Source organism: Lithobates pipiens, unplaced genomic scaffold (assembly GCF_037356315.1).
Source record: "Lithobates pipiens isolate NorthernLeopardFrog02 unplaced genomic scaffold, aLitPip1_a1.2 Scaffold_25, whole genome shotgun sequence".
In the NCBI taxonomy this organism is placed as follows: Eukaryota; Metazoa; Chordata; class Amphibia; order Anura; family Ranidae; genus Lithobates; species Lithobates pipiens.
The window spans coordinates 202,204,207-202,226,136 of NW_027507787.1; the positions used below are offsets into that span (position 1 = coordinate 202,204,207).

The 21,930-nt window shown below is 46.4% G+C and overlaps 1 protein-coding gene across 1 annotated transcript in view; it reads right to left on the reverse strand.

Annotated features, from left to right (window-relative positions):
- HSPA12A (heat shock protein family A (Hsp70) member 12A) overlaps positions 1–21,930 on the reverse strand; it is a 90,324-nt gene that overhangs the window by 67,269 nt on the left and 1,125 nt on the right. The window lies entirely within an intron of this gene.

Here is a 21,930-nt window from a genome sequence, read left to right on the forward strand (position 1 = left end):
TTCTAGTCCGGTCGTACGTCATCATTGTCCAATCTTCTGTCTTTGGTGTGATTGTGTGTAGACAAGTCCGATTCGATGGAAGTCCTACAGAATTCAGTCCGTCAAAGTCTGGTCTTGTGTACACGGCATTAGAAGAAAACCTGTTATGCCCTGTACACACGATCGGACATTCTGACAACAAAATCTGTCTGATTTTTTCCAACGGATGTTGGCTCAAACTTGTCTTGCATACATACACACGATCGCACAAAGTTGTCGGAAATTCCGATTGTCAAGAATGAGGTGACGTACAACACATATGACGGGACTGTAAAGAGGAAGTTCAGTAGCCAATAGATTTTTTGTCTCGTAATTTATTCTGAGCATCCGTTGCACTTTGTGCGTCGGAATTGTCTACACACGATTTTTGCTGTTAGTGGGAGGAATAGGGCCCCATTGTTGGTGTCATTGGAAGGAATAGTGCCCCATTTTTGGTGTCAGTGGGAAGAATAGTGCCCCATAATTGGTGTCAGTGGGAAGAATAGTGCCCTATCATTGGTGTCAATAGGTGGAATAGTGTTCAATTTTTGGTGTCAGTAGGAGGAATAGGGCCCCATCATTGGTGTCAGTGGGAGGAATATGGCCCAATTGTTGGTGTCAGTGCAAGGAATAGTGCCCCATTTTTGGTGTCAGTGGGAAGAATAATGCCCCATCATTGGTGTCAGTAGGTGGAATAGTGCCCCATTTTTGGTGTCAGTAGGAGGAATAGGGCCACATCATTGGTGTCAGTGGGAGGAATAGGGCCACATTGTTGGTGTCAATGGAAGGAATAGGGCCCCATTATTGGTGTCAGTGGAAGGAATAGTGCCCCAGCATTGGTGTCAGTGGGAAGAATAGTGCCCCATTGATGATGTCAGTGGGAGGAATAGTGCCCAATCATTGGTGTCAGTGGGAGGAATAGTGCCCCATTGTTGGTATCGGTGTTAAGAGTAGTGTCCCATTGTTGGTGCCAGTGGAAAGAATAGTGCCCTTTCATTGGTGTCAGTGGGAGGAAAAGTGCCTCTTGTTAATGTCAGTGCAGGAATTGTTGCACTTTTGTTGGTGTCAGTGGGAGGAACAATGCCTTATATCAGTGGGAAGAATTGTACCCCTACTACTGGTTTAGGGTCATTCATAACCATCTAAGACAGGATTTCTTAACTAGGGTTCCCCCAGAAGTCGCTAAGGGTTCCTTGAGACATTTCTGCTTCTGAGATAATTTCCCTCAGACACCAACAATCTTTTTAGCTATCTGTAAGGAGGTAATTCTTTCCAATGACCACAAGTGTAAGGCGCATTCTTCCCACTGACCATCACAACTAATGTATCATTGATTGTAGATATAGCCATTTTTAGCAGGGCTTCCCTGAGATCAGAAAGTCATTTCAAGGGTTCCTCTGTGTTGAAAATGTTGAGATAAGCAAATTTAAGATATCTATCAATACATAAATCAACCCGAATAATACTAATAACCTGGAGGCTTCATCGATATTGGATTCAGTTTAATGAAGAAAAATGGTGAAGTGACACCAAGTTCAGAATGGCTGAAACCAGAAGACATCAGATGGATCATTCCCCCCATTATAAACAGGCCATGATGTGGAAGGGATCAGTGGCAGAATTACCAGGGTTGCAAGGGTCCCTGGCAGTAAAATAAAGGGCACCCTGGGATCAGTGGAAAGGTCCTCGGAACTGATGGAAAGGGCCTCGGCAGTCAGGGGGGCCCGTAAAGTGGAGTTCCACCCAAAAGTGGAACTTTCACTCATTTGTCTCCTCTCCCCCTCTACTGCCACAATCAGGGCAGCCATCATAAATTGTGGGGCCCCTTAGACAGCTTTAGGCCTGGCACCCCCCCCCCCAAGCCTGACCACCAACATTCCCCAGGGCCTGCCCACTGGCCGTCCCGCAGAATCCGCCCACTAGCCATCCCATCAAGTCCTTCTGTGCTTGCCCAAAAGAGACATCCCAAACCAGCAGCTGTACGCTCTCAGCCCCACTAACACCTGTACGGTCTCAGCCCCCTAATACCTGTACACTCTCAGCTCCCCTCACATCTGTACCCTCTCAACCCCCCTCACATCTGTACACTCTAAGCCCCCCTCACACCTGTACGCTCTCAGCCCACCAACACCTGTATGCCAACAGCCCCCCTAACACCTGTACACTCTCAGCCCCCCTTACATCTGTACCCTCTCAATCCCCCTCACATCTGTACTCTCTAAGCCCCCTCACACACATAAACAGGCACACACATATGTACACAGACACACACACACATACACATGAACACAGGCGCACACACATGAACACACATGCACTGGCACACACACATACGTACACAGACACACACATGCACACACACATATGTACACAGACACACACACGTACAGATGAACACAGGCACACACACATGAACACACACGTACACATGCACTGGCACACAGACACACACATGCACACACACACATATATGTACACAGACACACACATGTACACACAAGAAATTTGGAGGTAGGGGACTTTACGGTACCAAAGGGTCAAAGACGAAAAACGATATGAATAAAAAATTTATGAATTTATTAAACCATACTTCGTTCATATAATTTTTCGTCTATGACCCTTTGGTACCATAAAGTCCCCTACCTCCAAATTTCTTGTGTATACATGATTATTCCTGGGATGTTAGTACTATAAATGTGAGAAACTTGAACGGATCCCCGTCAGAGAATTTTTTAAACACACATGTACATAGGCACACACACACATATATGTACACAGACACACACACACACCTATGTACACAGACACACACATGCACGCACACATATGTACACAGACACACATGTACATAGGCACACACACATATATACACAGACACACACATGTACACCACCCCACCCTCATTCCTCTTCAGTTGTACATTAGTCCTTACTTGGAAGGTGCTGTTCCTGGTCCCAGCTCTTGTGCAAAACATACGAGGAGTGCACATGCTGCAAATGACCAGAGGTGGCAGCAAAGAGCCCGATATCAGTGACACAGCAGCAGCTGCTGACTCACACACATTCTGAGAGCCAGCACAACCACGGAGCTTTCATACACCTCTCCCTGCCTTCTCTCTTCCCCGCCAGACAGCCGGGCCCTTCTAGACTCTGGGGCCCCTTACAAGAGTGTGGGCCGTACCCCCCTGATGGCGGCCCTGGCCACAATTGACACCTTTCGCAGGGGAGGGGGGACAGGTATCCTGTTCTCACTGCCGGGAGTCCGGGCCGCGGCCTGTGACATCACTGCGGGGCTCCCTCCTCCTCTCCCTGTCCCCGGGCCAGTAGGAGAGAGAAGCGGGGCCTCGCGCATGCGCAGTAGGGTTCCTGGCGTGAAGCCGTAAGGCTACACTGCCGGGTACCCTTACCCGCAATGGTGGTGGCAGCACCCCACAGCTGATGGAAACATCAGCTGCGGTGCCGACATGGTGGGACTCCAGGACAGGTAAGTGTCCAATTGTTAAAAGCCAGCAGCTGCACTATGTGCAGCTGCTGGCTTTTCTTTTTTTGGGTGGAACACCGCTTTAAGGTTCCAGTTACGCCTCTGGAAGGGATGACAGTACGACAGATCAGTTTCCTCTTCTGTGGGTGTGTAAGAGCTGCAGGAATATACAGTGAGAGATACAGTAGATTCTTCGCCAACTGCAACCTCCAGAGCGCACGGATCCCACAAAATGTCATCAGAGAAAAGGCAATGTGGGAGGCTGACAGACATGTCCCTGGGGGAACGCTAGACTTACGGGAGTGGGGGGTGGAATACAAAGTAATGACAGATCTGTTTTGGGTGGAATGATTTAAAATATAAAAATGTTATCATCCTGCGGCAGCAAATGGCAGATTGGTAGAGGTATAACAGATGTGACTCCCAGCAGCCACTAGACTGGAGGTAGCCGTCCCTTTAAAGACCAATCCATTGGGCTTCCTTTTGTCAGATCATCATTGGTGGTGTTCACTAATGTCCTCCATTGTGAATGTGGAGGAGATCTCTGAGTGGTCAGAGGACGTTCTTCACTCACCTGCATTCTGCATTATGTTCTCATTCATTGTATGAATGGATCTTTCCTATGGCAACTCTAGATTATGGATATTGGTATGGTGGGTAAGTTGACCAGATATGGCGGTGCAGCAGCAATGCACAAATGGCGGTGTAGCAGTCAATACACAAGGTTGTGTGTCCTCCATGTATGGAAGGTACACGTTGGTGGAGGAGCACTGGATCCCAAACTAAAGGCAGAAGTCAAAATTTTAAATTTTAGCGGCCTCTCTCATTGGTGCTATGTCAGAGGGTTCCTGGAGAAGTCTATAGAACATTAGAAGGATGAAAGTTCCACAAAGCTTTAGAACAGGGATATGCAATTAGCGGGCCTCCAGCTGTTGCAAAACTACAAGTCCCATCATGCTCTGCCTCTGAGTGTCTTGCTTGTGGCTGTCAGAGTCTTGCTATGCCTCATGGGACTTGTAGTTCTGCAACAGCTGGAGGTCCTCTAATTGCACTGCTTTTGAAAGTAATTGGTGGGGTGCGGTCAAGTTGACCAGATATGGCGGTGCAGCAGCAATTAAGACATGAGCTTGTGTGTCCCCCATTTATGAAAGATATACTATATTATCAAAAGTATTGGGACACCTGCCTTTACACACACATGAACTTTAATGGCATCCCAGTCTTAGTCCGTAGGATTAAATATTGAGTTGGCCCACCCATTGCAGCTATAACAGCTTCAACTCTTCTGGAAAGGCTGTCCACAAGGTTCAGGAGTGTGTCCATATGAACGTTTGACCATTCTTCCAGAAGCGCATTTGTGAGGCCAGGCACTGATGTGGACGAGAAGAGCTGGCTTGCAGACTCTAATTCCTCCCAAAGGTGTTCTATCGGGTTGAGGTCAGGACTGTGCAGGCCAGTCAAGTTCTCAACTCCAAACTCGCTCACCCATGTCTTTATAGGCCTTGTTTGTGCACTGGTCCAAATCATTTAGTGGAGGGGGGATTATGGTGTGGGGTTATTTTTCAGGGGTTGGGTTGGCCCCTTAGTTCCAGTGAAGGGAACTTTTAAGTCATCAGCATACCAAGACATTTTGGACAATTTCATGCTCCCAACTTTGTGGGAACAGTTTGGGGACGGCCCCTTCCTGTTCCAACATGACTGCGCACCAGTGCGCAAAGCAAGGTCCATAAAGACATGGATGTGTGAGTCAATGGTGTTATCTTGGGGGGTTCCTGGAGCAGTCTGTAGAACATTAGAATCATGAGAGCTCCACAAAGCTTTAGAAAGTATAAGAATTTTTTTAAGAATAACGATAATCAAAAGATATGGCACAACAACAGTAATAACAACAATGCAAGACATTTGAGCTTTATACCATAACCAAGATAGTATATGCACCAGCCAAGAATATCATCATCAAGGCCTAACACTCAACGTGAAAATGACTCTGAGAAATGGACTATGCAGAGACTATGAACGTTCTCCACAGCTGCGAGCTCTATTGACCACTTGGGCGGGCTTGATAGAATATAAGGGAAAAGCAAATTTCCATGAGACTATGAAGGAAATGGGGTCTGATTTAAAATTACAGTCAAAGCCACTTTTTCCAAGAAATGTGGGGAAACAGAAGAGGAGGATAGGAAAGAATAGAGGAAAAAGGAGTAGTGGGAGAGAGAGAATCCGATAGGGAGGGTGTATGATAGGGGGGTCAAACCAACATAGCACTGAGCCTGTATCTATTGTCCCAGAAACGACAATAGCTGTGGAGAATCAGAGAATTCTATCCATTTAACTCTGCTATGGCCGGTCCTAAGCCTGGGCTGCAAAAGAAGGAGGGTTGAGTCCTGGGAAAGCAGATCACTCGTATACCTCGTATTTTGCAAAAAATGTGAAGTAAAAAAAAAAAAGTATTACAATTTTATTTCACGACACAAAAATAGGAAATAGGCAACTCAAAACTCCACCGTTATATCCACAGTAATTGCCAGCCAACCAGGATGGTGACAGAAATAACTTACTGTATTTATAGCCCCTCCCCCCACGGGTGGGACCATCTTTACCCTTGAAACCAATACAAGCAAGTAATAACCAAGAAGAACAAAGAGAATCAGTTCACATATATTGTAAATTACTTCTCGTTTCCCCCCCCCCCCCCGAACACGGCGACCAGTAGACAGCTGCCTGTTGTGCCTCTGTGGTAAATAAGTCTCTGAAGATACAGCCGGGTGGTGCCGATGTTTTATTAATGAGCTGCGCAGCCATTAAACATGTGTGATTTATATCCTGCAGCAGCCGAAATCCAGAACATAGTCTGTAGGGTAAAGGTGATCTTGGAGACTTTGTGATACGCTGATCACAGCATAACGGAGACACACTCTATGATTGGCTATGAATATATGGGCTGTATCATGCAGCCAATCAGATCACTGAGAGATAGGGACAGCTCTGTGGACCGAGGTACGGCCTGACTCAATTAACAGAAATAAAAAAGTATTAGCTGCATTTGCAGAATCTGTGAGCTGGCGAGGACATGCTGGGAGTTGTAGCTCTGTAGAAGTTTCAATTTGGTGATAAGTACGTCACAATTCAAATAACCAAATAACATGTGCGATGTGGAGTCGGTGGTCTTCCTAATACGCTTACATACCCCCCCCAAACCCTGGGAGTAAAAAAATGAATGTAGTTCAGTGGTCTCCAAACTGCCGCCCACATCAGATGTGGTCCCTTGCTTGATTTTATAGGCACTATTCCTCCCACTGAGACCAACAATGGGACACTATTCTGCCCACTGACACCAACAATGGGGCACTATTCCTCCCACTGAGACCAAAGATGGAGCACTATGCCTCCCACTGACACCAACAATGGGACACTATTCTGCCCACTGACACCAACAATGGGGCACTATTCCTCCCACTGAGACCAAAGATGGAGCACTATTCCTCCCACTGACACCAACAATGGGGCACTAGTCTTCCCACTGACACCAACAACCGGACACTATTCCTCCCACTGACATCATAGATAGAGCACTATTTATTCCATTGACACCAAAGATGGAGCTCTATTCCTCCCACTGACACCAACAATGGGACACTATTCCTCCCACTGACACCATAGATAGAACACTATTTATCCCACTGGCACCATAGAAGGGGCACTATTCCTCCTACTGATACCAACTATAGGGCAATCATTTCTGCACTAACACCAACAGTGGGGCACTATTCCTCCCAATGACATCATAGATAGAGCCCTATTCCTTCCACTGACACCAATGATGGAGATTATTTTCCCAACTACTATCAACACCTCCTACTGCCCACAGGTGTTATGAAATGATTTTACCCCCCACTGACCACCAAGTCTGAGGCATTTACTACTCCAACTGGCCCTCCTAAAGTCTGAAGGACAGTAAACTGGCCCTTTGCTTAAAGCGGAGGTCCACCCTTAAGTGGACCTTCCGCTCATCGGAACCCTCCCCCCCTCCGGCGCCACAATTGCCACCTTTCAGGGGGGAGGGGGGTGCAGGTACCTGTACAGTACAGGTATCTGCACCCACTTCCGGGATAGCTCTCTGCGGAAAGGGGCGTAGATTACGCCCCTTTCCGAAAGTCCCCTGCTGCCTGCTGGGAAACACACAGATCCCAGAGGCAGCGGGTCCATCCTTATTGCGCAGCGCGACTCGCGCATGCGCAGTAGGGAACCGGGAAATGAAGCCGAAAGGCTCCACTTCCTGATTCCCATACCCAAGATGGCGGCGGCAGCACCCAAGAGACGATCGAGAGATCGGCTTCGGGTGCCGACATCGCGGGCGCGCTGGACAGGTAAGTGTCACTATTTTAAAAGTCAGCAGCTGCATTATTTGTAGCTGCTGGCTTTAAAAAAAAAAAAAAAAAAAAAAAAACGCGGACTCCCGGGGGACTCCCGCTTTAAAAAGCTTGGAGGCCCCTGATGTAGATGTAAACCCAATCACTAAAATCATATAGAAGCTTTAATATGTTATTATCGTCCACATAGCGCCTATGTGCTGCAAAGAGCATGCATATGCATCCATGGGCGCCTGAGGTCTCTGTACTCCCAGCACTGTGACTGAGCTGTCATAGACAGCTCATCTATAGTAATGAGTGGGCACTGGCAGGACTGCGTCTTAATCCTGTGACAGCCAATCACAATGAAGTGTACATATTTGCCAGCACACTATGGCTCATCAATTACATCCAAATCTTTATTAAACAATGATCACATCGCAACGTTTTGGAGCCACGCTGGACCCCTTTGTCAGGCATGGGATGATCACAATGGTCACATGATCACACAGTATTGCCTATTCGCTGGGCATAAAGACCATGCTAAAGCTATGTGGGGGCTAGGTGGGAAGGGGTTAATGGTATTTCAAAAGTCTTTCAATAACTACTTAAAGACCGCCACCGCAGATATACTGGGGCAGGTTGGCTCTATTGCATGAAACAACGTAAATATATGTCATTTTGTGCAATAAATAGCAGGGGCGCACACGACCTGTCGATCGTTCCCCAGAGAGGCAGAACAGTAACCAGCCTATGTAAACACCACAGATCACCGTTCTGACAGGGAAGAACACAGTCATCTTGTGTTCCCACTAAGCAGGAACACGGATTTCTGTGTCCTCCAAGTCAGTCCATGCCCCACACAGTTAGAAGGCACTCCGTATGGACACACTTAAGCCTCATACACACGATAGGACTTTGTACAAACTTTCCCGTGGACTTTAGTACAAAGGGCGCTGGCCGTGAACTTGTATTGCATACACAGGATCAGACTTTTTCAGCCAACTTTCACCAAATCATGTGTTTTTTCTGCTCTTTACCGCCACCTTTGGTCTACTCCTGTATTGTTGTCTGATCTTTTGCATTGGTTCTGAGCATGCGTGTTTGTAAAGTCTGATGGTTTTCTGTACACGCAATCGGACTTTGCTCCATCGGACTTATGTTGTCGAAAAGTTTGTCCATTCGCGCAGCCAACAAAAGTCCAATTAAAACCGAAAAAGGTTTGTCCGATGGAGCGTACACACGGTCGGATGTTGCCTTAAAACAGCAAATTTGCATGTTTGTTTTCAAAAAGTCCGATCGTGTGTACGGGCCTTAACCCTTCGATCGCTCCTGGTGTTAACCCCTTCATTGCCAGTGTCATTAGTACAGCAACAGTGCATATTTTTATCACTGATCACTGTATTGGTGTCACTGGTTCCCAAAAAAGTGTCAGTTAGTGTCCGATTTGTCCGCCGCAGTCCCGCTAATAATCCCTGCTCGCTGCTATTACTAGTAAACAAAAAAAATAACAAAAAATGCAAAACATCCCATAGTTTGTAGACACGATAACTTTTGCGCAAACCAATCAATATACACTTATTGGGATTTTATTTACCAAAAATATATAAAAGAATACATATTTGCCTAAACTGATGAAGAAATTATTATTTTTATTTTTCTTAATTATTGGGTATGTTTTATACCAGAAAGTAAAAAATATTGTATTTTTTTCACAATTGTCGTTTTTTTTTTGTTTATAGCGCAAAAAATAAAAACCGCAGAGGTGATCAAATACCAACAAAAGAAAGCTCTATTTGTGGGAAACAAAGGACATTCATTTTATTTAGGTACAGCGTCGCACGACCGTGCAATTGTCAGTTAAGATAACGCAGCGCTGTATTGCAAAAAATGGCCTGGTCATGAAGGGGGTAAAACGTTCCGGGGCTGAAGTGGTTAGACTATTTCCTGGATATCCTGCCATGAATGTGCTTGTTCAGGCACTTCCTGTTATAAGGTGACAATGCAATGCCCCTGATGTGCTCCTGTGTTGTCACCCTTCTCTGATGGAGACTACAAGTGGCGGTCTCAGCACACAATACATAGACAAGCTCCACTCCCCTGAGAAATGCCATGCAGCCATCACTGGAGTGTGGCTGCACATAGGCTGCAGGAGATCTGCAGAACAAAGAAAAGAAAACAAGAACTTTGTTAAAAAATAAATAAATAAAAACTGACAATTGTTTAAAATGCATTCATATGTCCTTCCTCATTTATTTTATTATTTTCTTGCTTTCTCTTCCTTTTATTTATTTTTTGGTTATTTTGTACAATTGTGAAAATTCAATGGAAATTTTGCAACAAAAAAACAAAACAATGCATAGTGCACAGTGCAAACTAAAGCTCAGTTCACATCAATGCTAATTCGATGCGTTGTTAACCGCATACAATGCGCATAACATCGGACAAGTTTTGATGTGTGGTGCGGTCGTGGCGCAGTTTTAAAAAAGGGTCCTCCTGTGCGTTTTTGGGTCCCGCATGGGACCCTTTGGGTCGAATTCAGATAAAAATTTGCACCTGAAACAATAAATAGAACCGCACCGGACTGCACCAAAACTGTGACCGCACATATGTGTGAACCCAACCTAAACGTCATCCGGTAAGGATCTACGTCTGTTTAAATCTGCCATGACTTAAAGTGGTTGTAAACCCTTACAAACCACTTTGACCTACAGGTAAGCCTAGATTAAGGCTTACCTGTAGGTCCAAGAAATATCTCCTAAACCTACACGGTTTAGGAGATATTTGCCGAAAGACAGGTACCGCTGTCTATGGCGCATTCGCCGTAGACAGCGGCGCGCAGGCGCACTGAGCGCGCCGCTGTCAACGCCGATATGGCACGAGTGGCGGCTCCCGTGCGCATGCGCGGGAGTGACGTCATCGCGGCTTCGTCGAATGACAGCGGCAGAGCAGTGAGACCCACCGAGAAGATGGATGCTGTGGACTACAGGGGACAGCGGTGACTTCGCTGGCTCCTGTGTCAGGTAAGTGACACATAATGGACTACTATGCGATACATAATAGTCCATTATGCTTTACCTTTGCAGGGAATCAAAGAGGAAGTAAACTCATCAGGGTTTACTTCCTCTTCAAGTAACAAGGAGGCTGCCATTGCTGAGCTCTCCTGAAAATACTAGCTGCCTGGCTGTCATTATGATCCTCTAGATTCAACCATTTGTCAGTGACCCAGAACAAGTACGCAACAACTTTTCTCTGACTTCCTTGATCTGTTTACTTGTCAGTGACAGGATGGGGATGACAGTGAGTGCGCGAGGGAGGCAAGACTGAAGAAGTAATAGGAAGGAGTGTGCGCGGAGGCATCCAACTGTCAACTTTTACAACTCAAGCATAGGTGTGCGCGGGGGGGGGGGGGGTGTGCCTGGGCACACCCTAATCACTCTGTGCAGTGCCATCTACCCTTACTGCCTGGGCTCCCCCCTCACCCATGTTATTCACCCCCCCCCCCCTTCCCGCAATGCTGCTGGCTTCCCTCCTCTTCCCTTGGCTGCTGCGGGGGATGTTTCAGGATGGCGAGTATAGGTAAGGGCTAGTCAATATGAATTTACTGGCCCCTTACTTTTCTAAATGAACACATTCACTCATTGTGTTCATTCATAACTGAAGCATAGTAAACGGTGTTTACTACACTTCAGTTTGTGAATGAACAGGAAGCCACTCAGCACTTCCCATTCGTTCACTGTCCAGTGTAGCTGGGGCTGCAGAGAAAGGCATGTGTGTTTGATCTTTGGGGTGCACACCCTAATGTAATAGGCTGCGCACACCTATGAGCCCAAGGTTATCAATCAATCAAGGATACTGATTGGTTGCTGTGGGCTCTGTTAGGCCCTATTTCGATGGGCTTGTTTCAGTGACATCAGTTTAAGACCATTCAGAATTCACTGTGATTGACTTGCTGACGACTTTCTATTTGACCTGCTTCAAGCAGGTTTATTATCCCCATAGACTTGTATGGGAAAGCGAAACCCAACACAAGTCCATTGACAAAGGCCCTTGGGGACCAATGAGGAGTGGAGGTGCTCTGTTCCTGTACGGAATCGCCTTGTAAGCCATCTATCCCCTAATGATATGTGATGGAAGTCTCCATAGTGCCAGCCGGGCCCCCGTCCTCTATAGAGTCTGTCTGGAGGGGCCCCGGCTGTGTAGTATCTCTCTGGAAGGTCACCCTGGAAGAAGGATCACTTCCTGCCATCCTCACATTACAGGGACGGCTAAGCTGCAGAGTGATGCTGCCACACTGACCTTCATAGCGAGGAGAAGGTCGCCCGTCTCAGGGATGTCTCCCGGCCTGTATCCCGAGACAGCGTGAGAGCAGCGATGAGCAGAATGCATTTCAATGGAATCGGTCTGTGCCCTTCTGTGATATGCAGTCTGCTTGTGTCCGCTTCAGGGCTTGCTCTCACCTGGTGCAGTGCAGGAACGCATGCAAAATTGTGCAAAAAAAAAATTGCTCTGCCTTTTGCAGATTTGTACGAGTGCTATTAATCCTTAATGGCACCCTCACACATCTAGCAAGCATATGCACATTTAAAACGGGCAAAACGCATGGTAGCATGCGTTTTGGTGTGGCACAATTTTATAAATTGCTCCTTCATCTTTTTTTAGGTATCCCATTGAAATGAATAGGCTTCCCTAAAATGTGTTGCGTAGGAACGCGCAAAAAAAGCATGCATGCTCAGGTGCACCTCCTAGTGTGAATGAGCCTTCAAGACGGTTCTGTGACTTTCTGCGGCAGGTAATGTGCCCGGCATAGGGGGTGTGTTGGGACAATGATCACCCCCATTTTTATTAAAGTTTATGGGACCCATGACTAAAGCCTCATACACAAGATTGGATTTTCGGCAGGGAATTGTGTGATGACAGATCGTTTGACTAAAATCTGAACGTTAGTATGCTCCTTCTGACAATTGTTGTCCAACTTTCCGCCAACAAATGTCGGATGACAGACTAGTACATTTTTGTCAGACAATGGTCTGTCGTCAGATTTTCCTATCGTGTGTACACAAGTCCGTCACACAAAAGTCCAAAATACAAACACGCATGCATGGAGTCAATGCTCACCAAACATGTCATTAGCAAAAGGTGCCCAAAGGGTGGCGCTGGATTTTTTGAGCGGTATGTGAATTGAGGACAACTCGACTTTAGTCAAGAGGGGATGAAAAAATGAAATGGGGAAAGTAGGTGAAGTTCCTCTTTAATTATGTCTATAGGGACTGCAGCTTCCCTCCTCAGAACACTGAGAGTGCACCAGGTGGTTATAATGAGGTTGACCCTCCCAGAGAGGACATGGTGAAACCAACACACATCATTTGTTGAATGTAAACCCTAAATGTCATACCTAAACGTGTACAGTTGTCCTCCTTGGAGATCCTGCCAGTAGCAGCACTTCCTGTTGCAGGCCTAGTGTTGTCACCCATCAACAGGAAGTGCTATTGTCTTGTGCAGTCTTCAGTTGGCCAATAGCCTTCCAAGTTAGACACATACAGTACGAAGGAAGCCCAAGGGATCTGATTGATCTAACATGGCAGCCTGACAATGCTGCAGCTAATTGTAAGGCGGTGTCTCAAGGGCGTATTGCTAAAAAAACTTTGCATAGCTGTTTTTCTTTTAAAAATGCATGCACAGTATCTCACAAAAGTGAGTACACCCCTCACATTTTTGTAAATATTTTATTATAACTTTTCATGTGACGATACTTAAGAAATGACACTTTGCTACAATGTAAAGTAGTGAGTGTACAGCTTGTATAACAGTGTAAATTTGCTGTCCTCTCAAAATAACTCAACACACAGCCATTAATGTCTAAACCGCTGGCAACAAAAGTGAGTACACCCCTAAGTGAAAATGTCCAACTTGGACCCAATTACCCATTTTCCCTCCCCGGTGTCATGTGACTCGTTAGTGTTACAAGGTCTCAGGTGTGAATGGGGAGAAGGTGTGTTAAATTTGGTGTTATCGCTCTCACTCTCCCATACTGGTCACTGGAAGTTCAACATGGCACCTCATGGCAAAGAACTCTCTGAGGATCTGAAAAAAAAGAATTGTTGCTCTACATAAAGATGGCCTAGGCTATAAGAAGATTGCCAAGACCCTGATGAGCTGCAGCACGGTGGCCAAGACCATACAGCGGTTTAACAGGACAGGTTCCACTCAGAACAGGCCTCGCCACTCATAGACGTATGAGTGCTGCCAGCATTGCTGCATAGGTTGAAGGGGTGGGTTGTCAGTGCCTCAGACCATAAGCTGCACACTGCATCAAATTGGCCAGCATGGCTGTCATCCCAGAAGGAAGCCTCTTCTAAAGATGATGCACAAGAAAGCACGAAAACAGTTTGCTGAAGACAAGCAGACTAAGGACATGGATTACTGGAACCGTGTCATGTGGTCTGATGAGACCAAGATAAACTTATTTGGTTCAGATGGTATCAAGCATGTCTGATGACAACCAGGTGAGGAGTACAAAGACAAGTGTATCTTGCCTACAGTCACGCATGGTGGTGGGAATGTCATGGTCTGGGGCTGCATGAGTGCTGCCGGCACTGGGGAGCTACAGTTCATTGAGGGAACCATGAATTCCAGCATGTACTGTGACATACTGAAGCAGAGCATGATCTGCTCTCTTCGGAGACTGGGCCGCAGGGCAGTATTCCAACATAACGACCCCAAACACACCTCCAAGACAACCACTGCCTTGCTAAAGAAGATGAGGGTAAAGGTGATGGACTGGCCAAGCATGTCTCCAGACCTAAACCCTATTGAGCATCTGTGGGGCATCCTCAAATGGAAGGTGGAGGAGCGCAAGGTCTCTAACATCCACCAGCTCTGTGATGTCATCATGGAGGAGTGGAAGAGGACACCAGTGGCAACCTGTGAAGCTCTGGTGAACTCCATGCCCAAGAGGGTTAAGGCAGTGCTGGAAAATAATTGTGACCACACAAAATATTGACACTTTGGGCCCAATTGTGATATTTTCACTTAGGGGTGTACTCACTTTTGTTGCCAGCGGTTTAGACATTAATGGCTGTGTGTTGAGTTATTTTGAGGGGACAGTAAATTTACACTGTTATACAAGCTGTACACTCATTACTTTACATTGTAGAAAAGTGTAATTTCTTCAGTGTTGTCACATGAAAAGATATAATAAAATATTTACAAAAATGTGAGGGGTGTACTCACTTTTGTGAGATACTGTATTTCTTCAGAACACAAAACGGTAAGTTTGATAAAATCTCTGCAATGTATAGAAAGGGTTTTCTTTATTAGAATGGTGGAGATGTCCCATCATTATTTCCTTTTGGCACTGAAATCGCAGATCTCCATTTGGCTAAGGAGGCCTGATAAACCCAGATAATATTGTACATAGGGGTGTATACCCCAAGTGTTGTCCCAGGGACAGGGCAGGGAGCCGACCACAGGGACCGAGCAGTGATCAGCAGATACAGCAATGGGATTTAATTGCTGCTTTGCTATAAAATTGTCCCGAGACAGACAGATAACTGACCATGAAGTGGTTAAGCATGCCGTGACTCTGTGTTGTATGATGAATATGGAATGTTGGGGGCCACACGCAGACTTGCTGCAGTTCTGGGACCCCAGAATGCAGAATACCCATCCCCCAGCACTCCCTCCGCTGCGCGGCTCTGCTACAGACTCAGCACACTGCAGTATATTTGAGAGGCTCCCTGCAGCCAGCAGGACATGTGCTGGAGGAGAAGAGGTAGCCGGACACTTTATAATCATGAAATCTCCGGAGAGTTATAATATTGATTCATAATGTGCTGTCCGCCTGCAGCCTCTTCCTCCTCGCCCAGCGTGCTGCCAGCCAGCGTGCCATGACCTGAGCACAATCTGCTGCAGTGAAAGCTGTGAGCTTATCATAATGCAGAGGTCTGCCCGGCACCAACCACGAGGGATGCGCAGACCAGAACTCGCTGGACTCGGAGGACTACAACTCCCAGCAGGCCATGACAGGCAAAGGAAGTGCACCTAACAGCCCATCACCCGAGAACTGCCCTTCTATTATACCTAAATCCCCTCTACTGTACCCCAGTAACCCCTCTAATATACCCCAGACCACTTATGGCCTATTATACCCCAATCCCCTCTCTGTCCCTCTATCATACCCCCAATGCCAACTCTGTCCCTCTATAATACCCCCAATGCCAACTCTGTCCCTCTATAATACCCCCAATGCCAACTCTGTCCCTCTATTGTACCCCAATCCCCTCTCTGTCCCTCTATAATGCCCCCAATGCCAACTCTGTCCCTCTATTGTACCCCAATCCCCTCTCTATCCCTCTATTGTACCCCAATCCCCTCTCGGTCCCCCTATAATACCCCAATGCCAACTCTGTCCCTCTATTATACCCCCAACCACAATGCTCACTCTGTCCCTCTATTGTACCCCACACCCCCTCTGTCCCTCTATTTTATCCCACCCCCCCCCCATTCTTCCATTACACCCCAATCCTCCCTCTGTCCCTCTATTTTACCCCAATCCCCCATCTGTCCCTCTATTGTACCCCATACCCCTATCTGTCCCTCTATTTTATCCCAATCCCCACTCTGTCCCTCTATTATACCTGAAACACCCTATGGCCTTTTATTGTACTCTATTCCCCCCTGTGTCCCTCTATTGAACCCCAATCCTCCATCTGTTTGTCTATTGTACCCTAATCCTAGATTGTAAGCTCCAATTAACAGGGCTCTCTGATTCCTCCTGTATTGAATTGTATTGTAACTGTACTGTCTGCCCTCATGTTGTAAAGCGCTGCACAAACTATTGGCACTATATAAATCCTGTATGTTAATAATAATCCCCCATCTGTCTCTTCATTGTCCTCTAATCTCCCCGTCTGTCCCCCTACTGTCCCCTAATCCCCCATCTGTCCCTCTGTTATACCTAAAACACCCTATGTCCTTCTATTGTACCCAATCCCCCCTCTGTCAATCTATTATACCCCAGTACTTCCTCGGTCCCTCTATTGTACCTTAAAACCCCCTCTGGCCCCCCATTATATCCCAGTGTTCCCCCTCTGTCCCTCTATTGTACCCCAATCTCCCCTCTGGCCTCCCATTATACTATTATGCCCCAATCCCCCCTCTGTCCTAGATTATACCCTAACCCCCCTCTGTCCTATATTATGCCCCAGTCCCCCCTTTGCTCCTCTAGTATACACCAATCCTCCCTTCTGTCCCTTATTATACCCCAACCCCCCCCCCCCCCCCCCAATCCCTCTATTTTACCCCAATTCCTCCTCTTTCCCTTTATTATACTCCAATCCGTTCTGTGTCCTTGCACTGTACCCCAGTCACCCCTCTTTCCCTCTACTGTACCCAGGCCCCCTCTCTCCTTTACATTCGCCCCCCCTCTTATGCCTGTCAAGTGTCTTTCTATTGCCCTCATCTAATGTCAGACTCCACCCTGGAAATACAAAGGAAATTTGTGATGTTGCTTTCAGAGATATTTAATTTCATTTTCAAACCCTAGAATTAATCTTTGACATCAATAATCACTGGAATGTGGAGCGATGTGTGATCTGGTGGTGATGGTGGCCGGTATCTGGATAGCAGTGCCTATTGCTAGTCCTCTATGTGAATGATGGGAGGATAGTCGGAGTGGTGGGGACATCTTCTCATCTACACCAATGACGGCACTAAGATGAGTCCCTCTGTGATATGGGGAGGATGGGGGGCTCTATGTCCTTTGGCAGTCCATCCATCACGTCTTTATATTAGTATATTTCTCATGAATTGGACATCTGTTCTGTCTCAGGAAATCTTATAAAATTCCTTTAAGTAACAGAAGAAAGATTGTCTATAAATGATGACATTTTGGGGTCCCGTATCAGTTGTCTATTTAGGGTACAGACAAAGATAATGAGCCTCCTGTATATAGAAGGTGTCACCTCTGGTGAGTTGATGTCCCTGCTGATTGGACACAATGGTCCCTCTGTAGTGATTGGTAGCTAGAGGTCATGTGATCTAATATGCCAAGCAGAGCTGGGACAATGAGTGGGCAGGAGGGTCAGCTGCCCTGGGCGCAGACGAGCAAGGGGGCACAGAACAGACGCAAGGTGGTATGCCCATTCCTTTGACATTTATTAACAGGGAGGCGGGGGGGGGGGGGCAATTCTGGATCCTTGCCCTGGGCGACCCTGTCCTGGTACCAGTGCCAAGCCAGGGATACGGGAACAATATTCAATATCTATTATGAGAAAGTCAGACTTTTCCAATCAATATAATAATGTGATTTGGTAATGCTGACATCACTGATGTATGAGAATTGTATTGATCACTCCACTTTAGGCATCGCTATGTCGATTACAAATGGACAATCAAGTGGCAAAACCAAATTTGCTGAGTCAGTTTTTAGCAATTTTATGTTTCAAATTTAAGTAGAAGTGCAGGAAAAATGTTATGTTCTTTTTTCATAGAGTAATGCCCCGTACACACGGTCGGACCTTCTGACGGAAAATGTGCCATCGGACTGTGTTGTCAGAAATTCCGATCGTGTGTGGGCTCCATCTGACTTTTTCCGTCGGAATTTCCGACACACAAATTTTGAGATCTGGATCTAAAATTTTCCGACAACAAAATCCGATTGTTTAAATTCTGATCATGTGTAGACAATTCCGACGCACAAAGTGCCACACATGCTCAGAATAAATTATGAGACGAAAGCTATTGGCCTCTTTATAGTCCCGTCGTACGTGTTCTACGTCACCGCGTTCTGAACGATTGGATTTTCTGACAACTTTGTGCGACTGTGTGTATGCTAGACAAGTTTGGGCCAAAATCCGTCAGAAATAATCTGACGGATTTTGTCGTCGGAATGTCCGACCGTGTGTACAGGGCATTAAGGTGTTCTTTTATCTTATTTGTCATCTCTGTCGGATTGTGGAGATTTCCCTTCACTTCCTGTCCCAAAGCCAAACAGGAAATGAGAGGAAATCCCTAGTAGGCACCAGAACTGGTGTCCCCATTTGAAGGTTTGCTTTCTCTTCCTGTTCTGGTAACTACCCAAAATGTAAGATTATCTTTCACTTTTGATAACCGTCATCAGGAAAAATAGAGAGGGTGAATCTCCCTAACGAGGGGGGTGGGGGGGGAACAGCAATAAAATCCTGACAGGTGTTCTAATCCCATCCCACTCTATCCAAAAAAAAGGTTTTCCTTTAGTTATACTTTAAGCCCCGTTCACATTGAGTGCGGCTTTGAAATCGTTTGATTTCACCTGAAATTGCGCGATTTCAAAGATGCATCTCAGTGCAACTTTTGGTGCGACTTTGAAGGCATCTGGGCGGCTTCATGCACAGATGTCTATTGAAATTGCACCCAAAATCACCAAAAGTAGTGCAAATACTGCTTTTAGAATTTTAAGTATTATTATTTATTTTTTTATTTTACTTTTTTTTTTAATCGTTAGTGATGTCAAATTGATGTTTCAGATGGCAAAAAAAAAAAACTGACAGAGGTTATAATCCTCTCTTAGGCTTAATTTAGACTTGTGACAAGATTGTCACACCCCTGAAAAGCGATCCATGTTCAGATGGCTCTTCAGAGACACTGACAGGCAGTGAGGAGGTGATATGTCTTTTTTAACCTCGTAAATGCCACACCATCGCACATGCATTGCACATGGCTGCGGTGCGACTGTATCCACTTAAATAGGTTGCATTCAGCAGCGTTACTGGCCACCGAATGCGACAAGGTGTATCACTTATGCTGTGGCATGTGAACACCTTTCTCCTGCTGCCTTTGGGTTTGGGGGCAGTTAGGTGGGGGTGATAAAAATGCAGCCCAGCCACGTGTTTTTGCGCCTTCTCCCTCAATCATAAGTCTAGCAGTTTTGCCTGCAGTTTACTGTCTGTGTTGCCATTGAAGAGTTTCCCTCACTTCCTTTCTGGTGGAAAGTGTGTCACCAGAACAGGATGTGAGGATGAATCTCTTTAATGGAGTCCTGCATAGAAGTAAGCCCTCGTTCACATTGAATGCTGCTTTGAAATCATGTGACTTCATCTGAAATCGCACAATTTCAAAGCCACATGTCAGTGCAACTTCAAAGACATCTGTGGGGCTTCATGCGTACACGTCGGTTCAAGTCGCACCCGAAATCGCCAAAGTAGTACAGGACCTACTTTTTCAAATCACTGCAAAGTTGGCGTCGCATTGATTTGAACATGACAATTGCTGACGATATGGTGCGACTTGTCATGCGATTTGATCTGTCAAATTGCATGACAAGTGGCTCCAAAGTAAATGAGGGCTGAATCCTGACAGGGGTTCCAACCCTTACCCTCCCTTTCCAGAACTAGAAAAACGAATTGGCTACAAATACACTTTAAATAAATTCAGAAATCCTGATGTGAGTATCGTTCAGTTATCGCCACAGTTTGGTTACATTGATGGTAATCCACGGCGTGATTTCACGGATGACGCCAGGCTGGGTTGGACTCGCCTTGTGCGCTGGCTGGCGGTATATAAAGTGTGAAAACTGTCACATCTTCAGCACAAAGTCAGGCACAAACCTCGTCTGTTCTCATCGCTGAAAATATGAGAACTATTTCCTGCCTCTTAACACACATCGGGGGTCCAAAAACCCCAACTGACAGCGCTGAGCCCCCTTAATACTCCTCATAGATAGAAATGTCCGTCGGGTCGTTCTGGACATCAGATTGTCGGGCCGGGACTGATCACATAACCAAAAAAAAAAAATCGGGAAGAATTTTTCTCACGCTAATTCTCTCTTTTGATGATTGTAAATACATTTTTACAATATACTGTAAGTGATTGTAACAATCTCCCTGAAATTATACAAATGCAGCCAGTGATCTGATAACTCAAACTGCATCATCATCCAATCACAGCGTACTATAGCCTGATAAACGGCCACGCATGCTGCAACCTTATTGTACAATCTCTATAGGATGTACCACCTTCCACCTGACCAATCCTTCCATTTGTATCCAATCAGCCTGGCACTCACACTATCTGCAAGAGATTGTACAATCAGATTGTCAGGTGTGTGGCTAGCTTCAGACAGTGTTTGCCGTCATTTATACAGCATGAATTATACTGAAATACACCGAGATCTATAAGACCCCATTAGGCCCGTACATTCATCAATGTGGCAGATGGGCCATTTGTTCTCCCCAGATCTGTCCCTGGGGGGGACGCTGCCAGCCCACCACCAACTCCTCGGCGACATTATGGCCGCTGCGTTCTGCTGAGATGCCATTTCTCAGCCAATAAATTTAACCGCAGCCCCAAACTGCATCGCTCAGTCATGGCAGATGTCACATGACAAAACCCAGCGTACGCATATATTACTGTCTGAGGACCCCCAAAACTTACAAACCCCCCTCCCACCCCTACTTCATACGGATGACCATACAGAGAAGCTGAGCAAGATGGACTTAAGTAAAACTTCCCAGTAAGCTGCAAGGGCAGAGGGGGCAATCCCCAGTGTCTGGGCGCAGGAGAACTACAAGTCCCAGCATAACAGGACAGCTACCTTCCCAAACTATCCTGATATGACAACTGTATCTGCCCCCCATTCCATCCTGCTAGGACCATTGTGTCCTCCTCAGTCCATTTCAATAGGACAGCTGTGTCTTCCCCCCACTCATTCTATCCTGATTATCACAGCTGTTTCTCCCCCATTCCACCGTATATAACAACTGTGTCTCCCCCATTCCATCCTGATAGGACAGCGGTGTGTCCCCCAGTTCATTTTAATAGGACAGCTGTGCCTCCCCCCAACCCCCCCATTCTATCCTGATTATCACCGCTGTTTCTCCCCCATTCCACCCTATATGACAACTGCGCCCCCCCCCCCCATTTCATCCTGATAGGACAGCGGTGTGTCCACCAGTTCATTTTAATAGGACAGCTGTGTCTCCCCCCAACTCCCCCCCCCCCCCACTCATTCTATCCTGATTATCACAGCCGTTTCTCCCCCCCATTCCACCCTATATGACAACTGTCCCCCCGCATTCCATCCTGATAGGACAGCAGTGTGTCC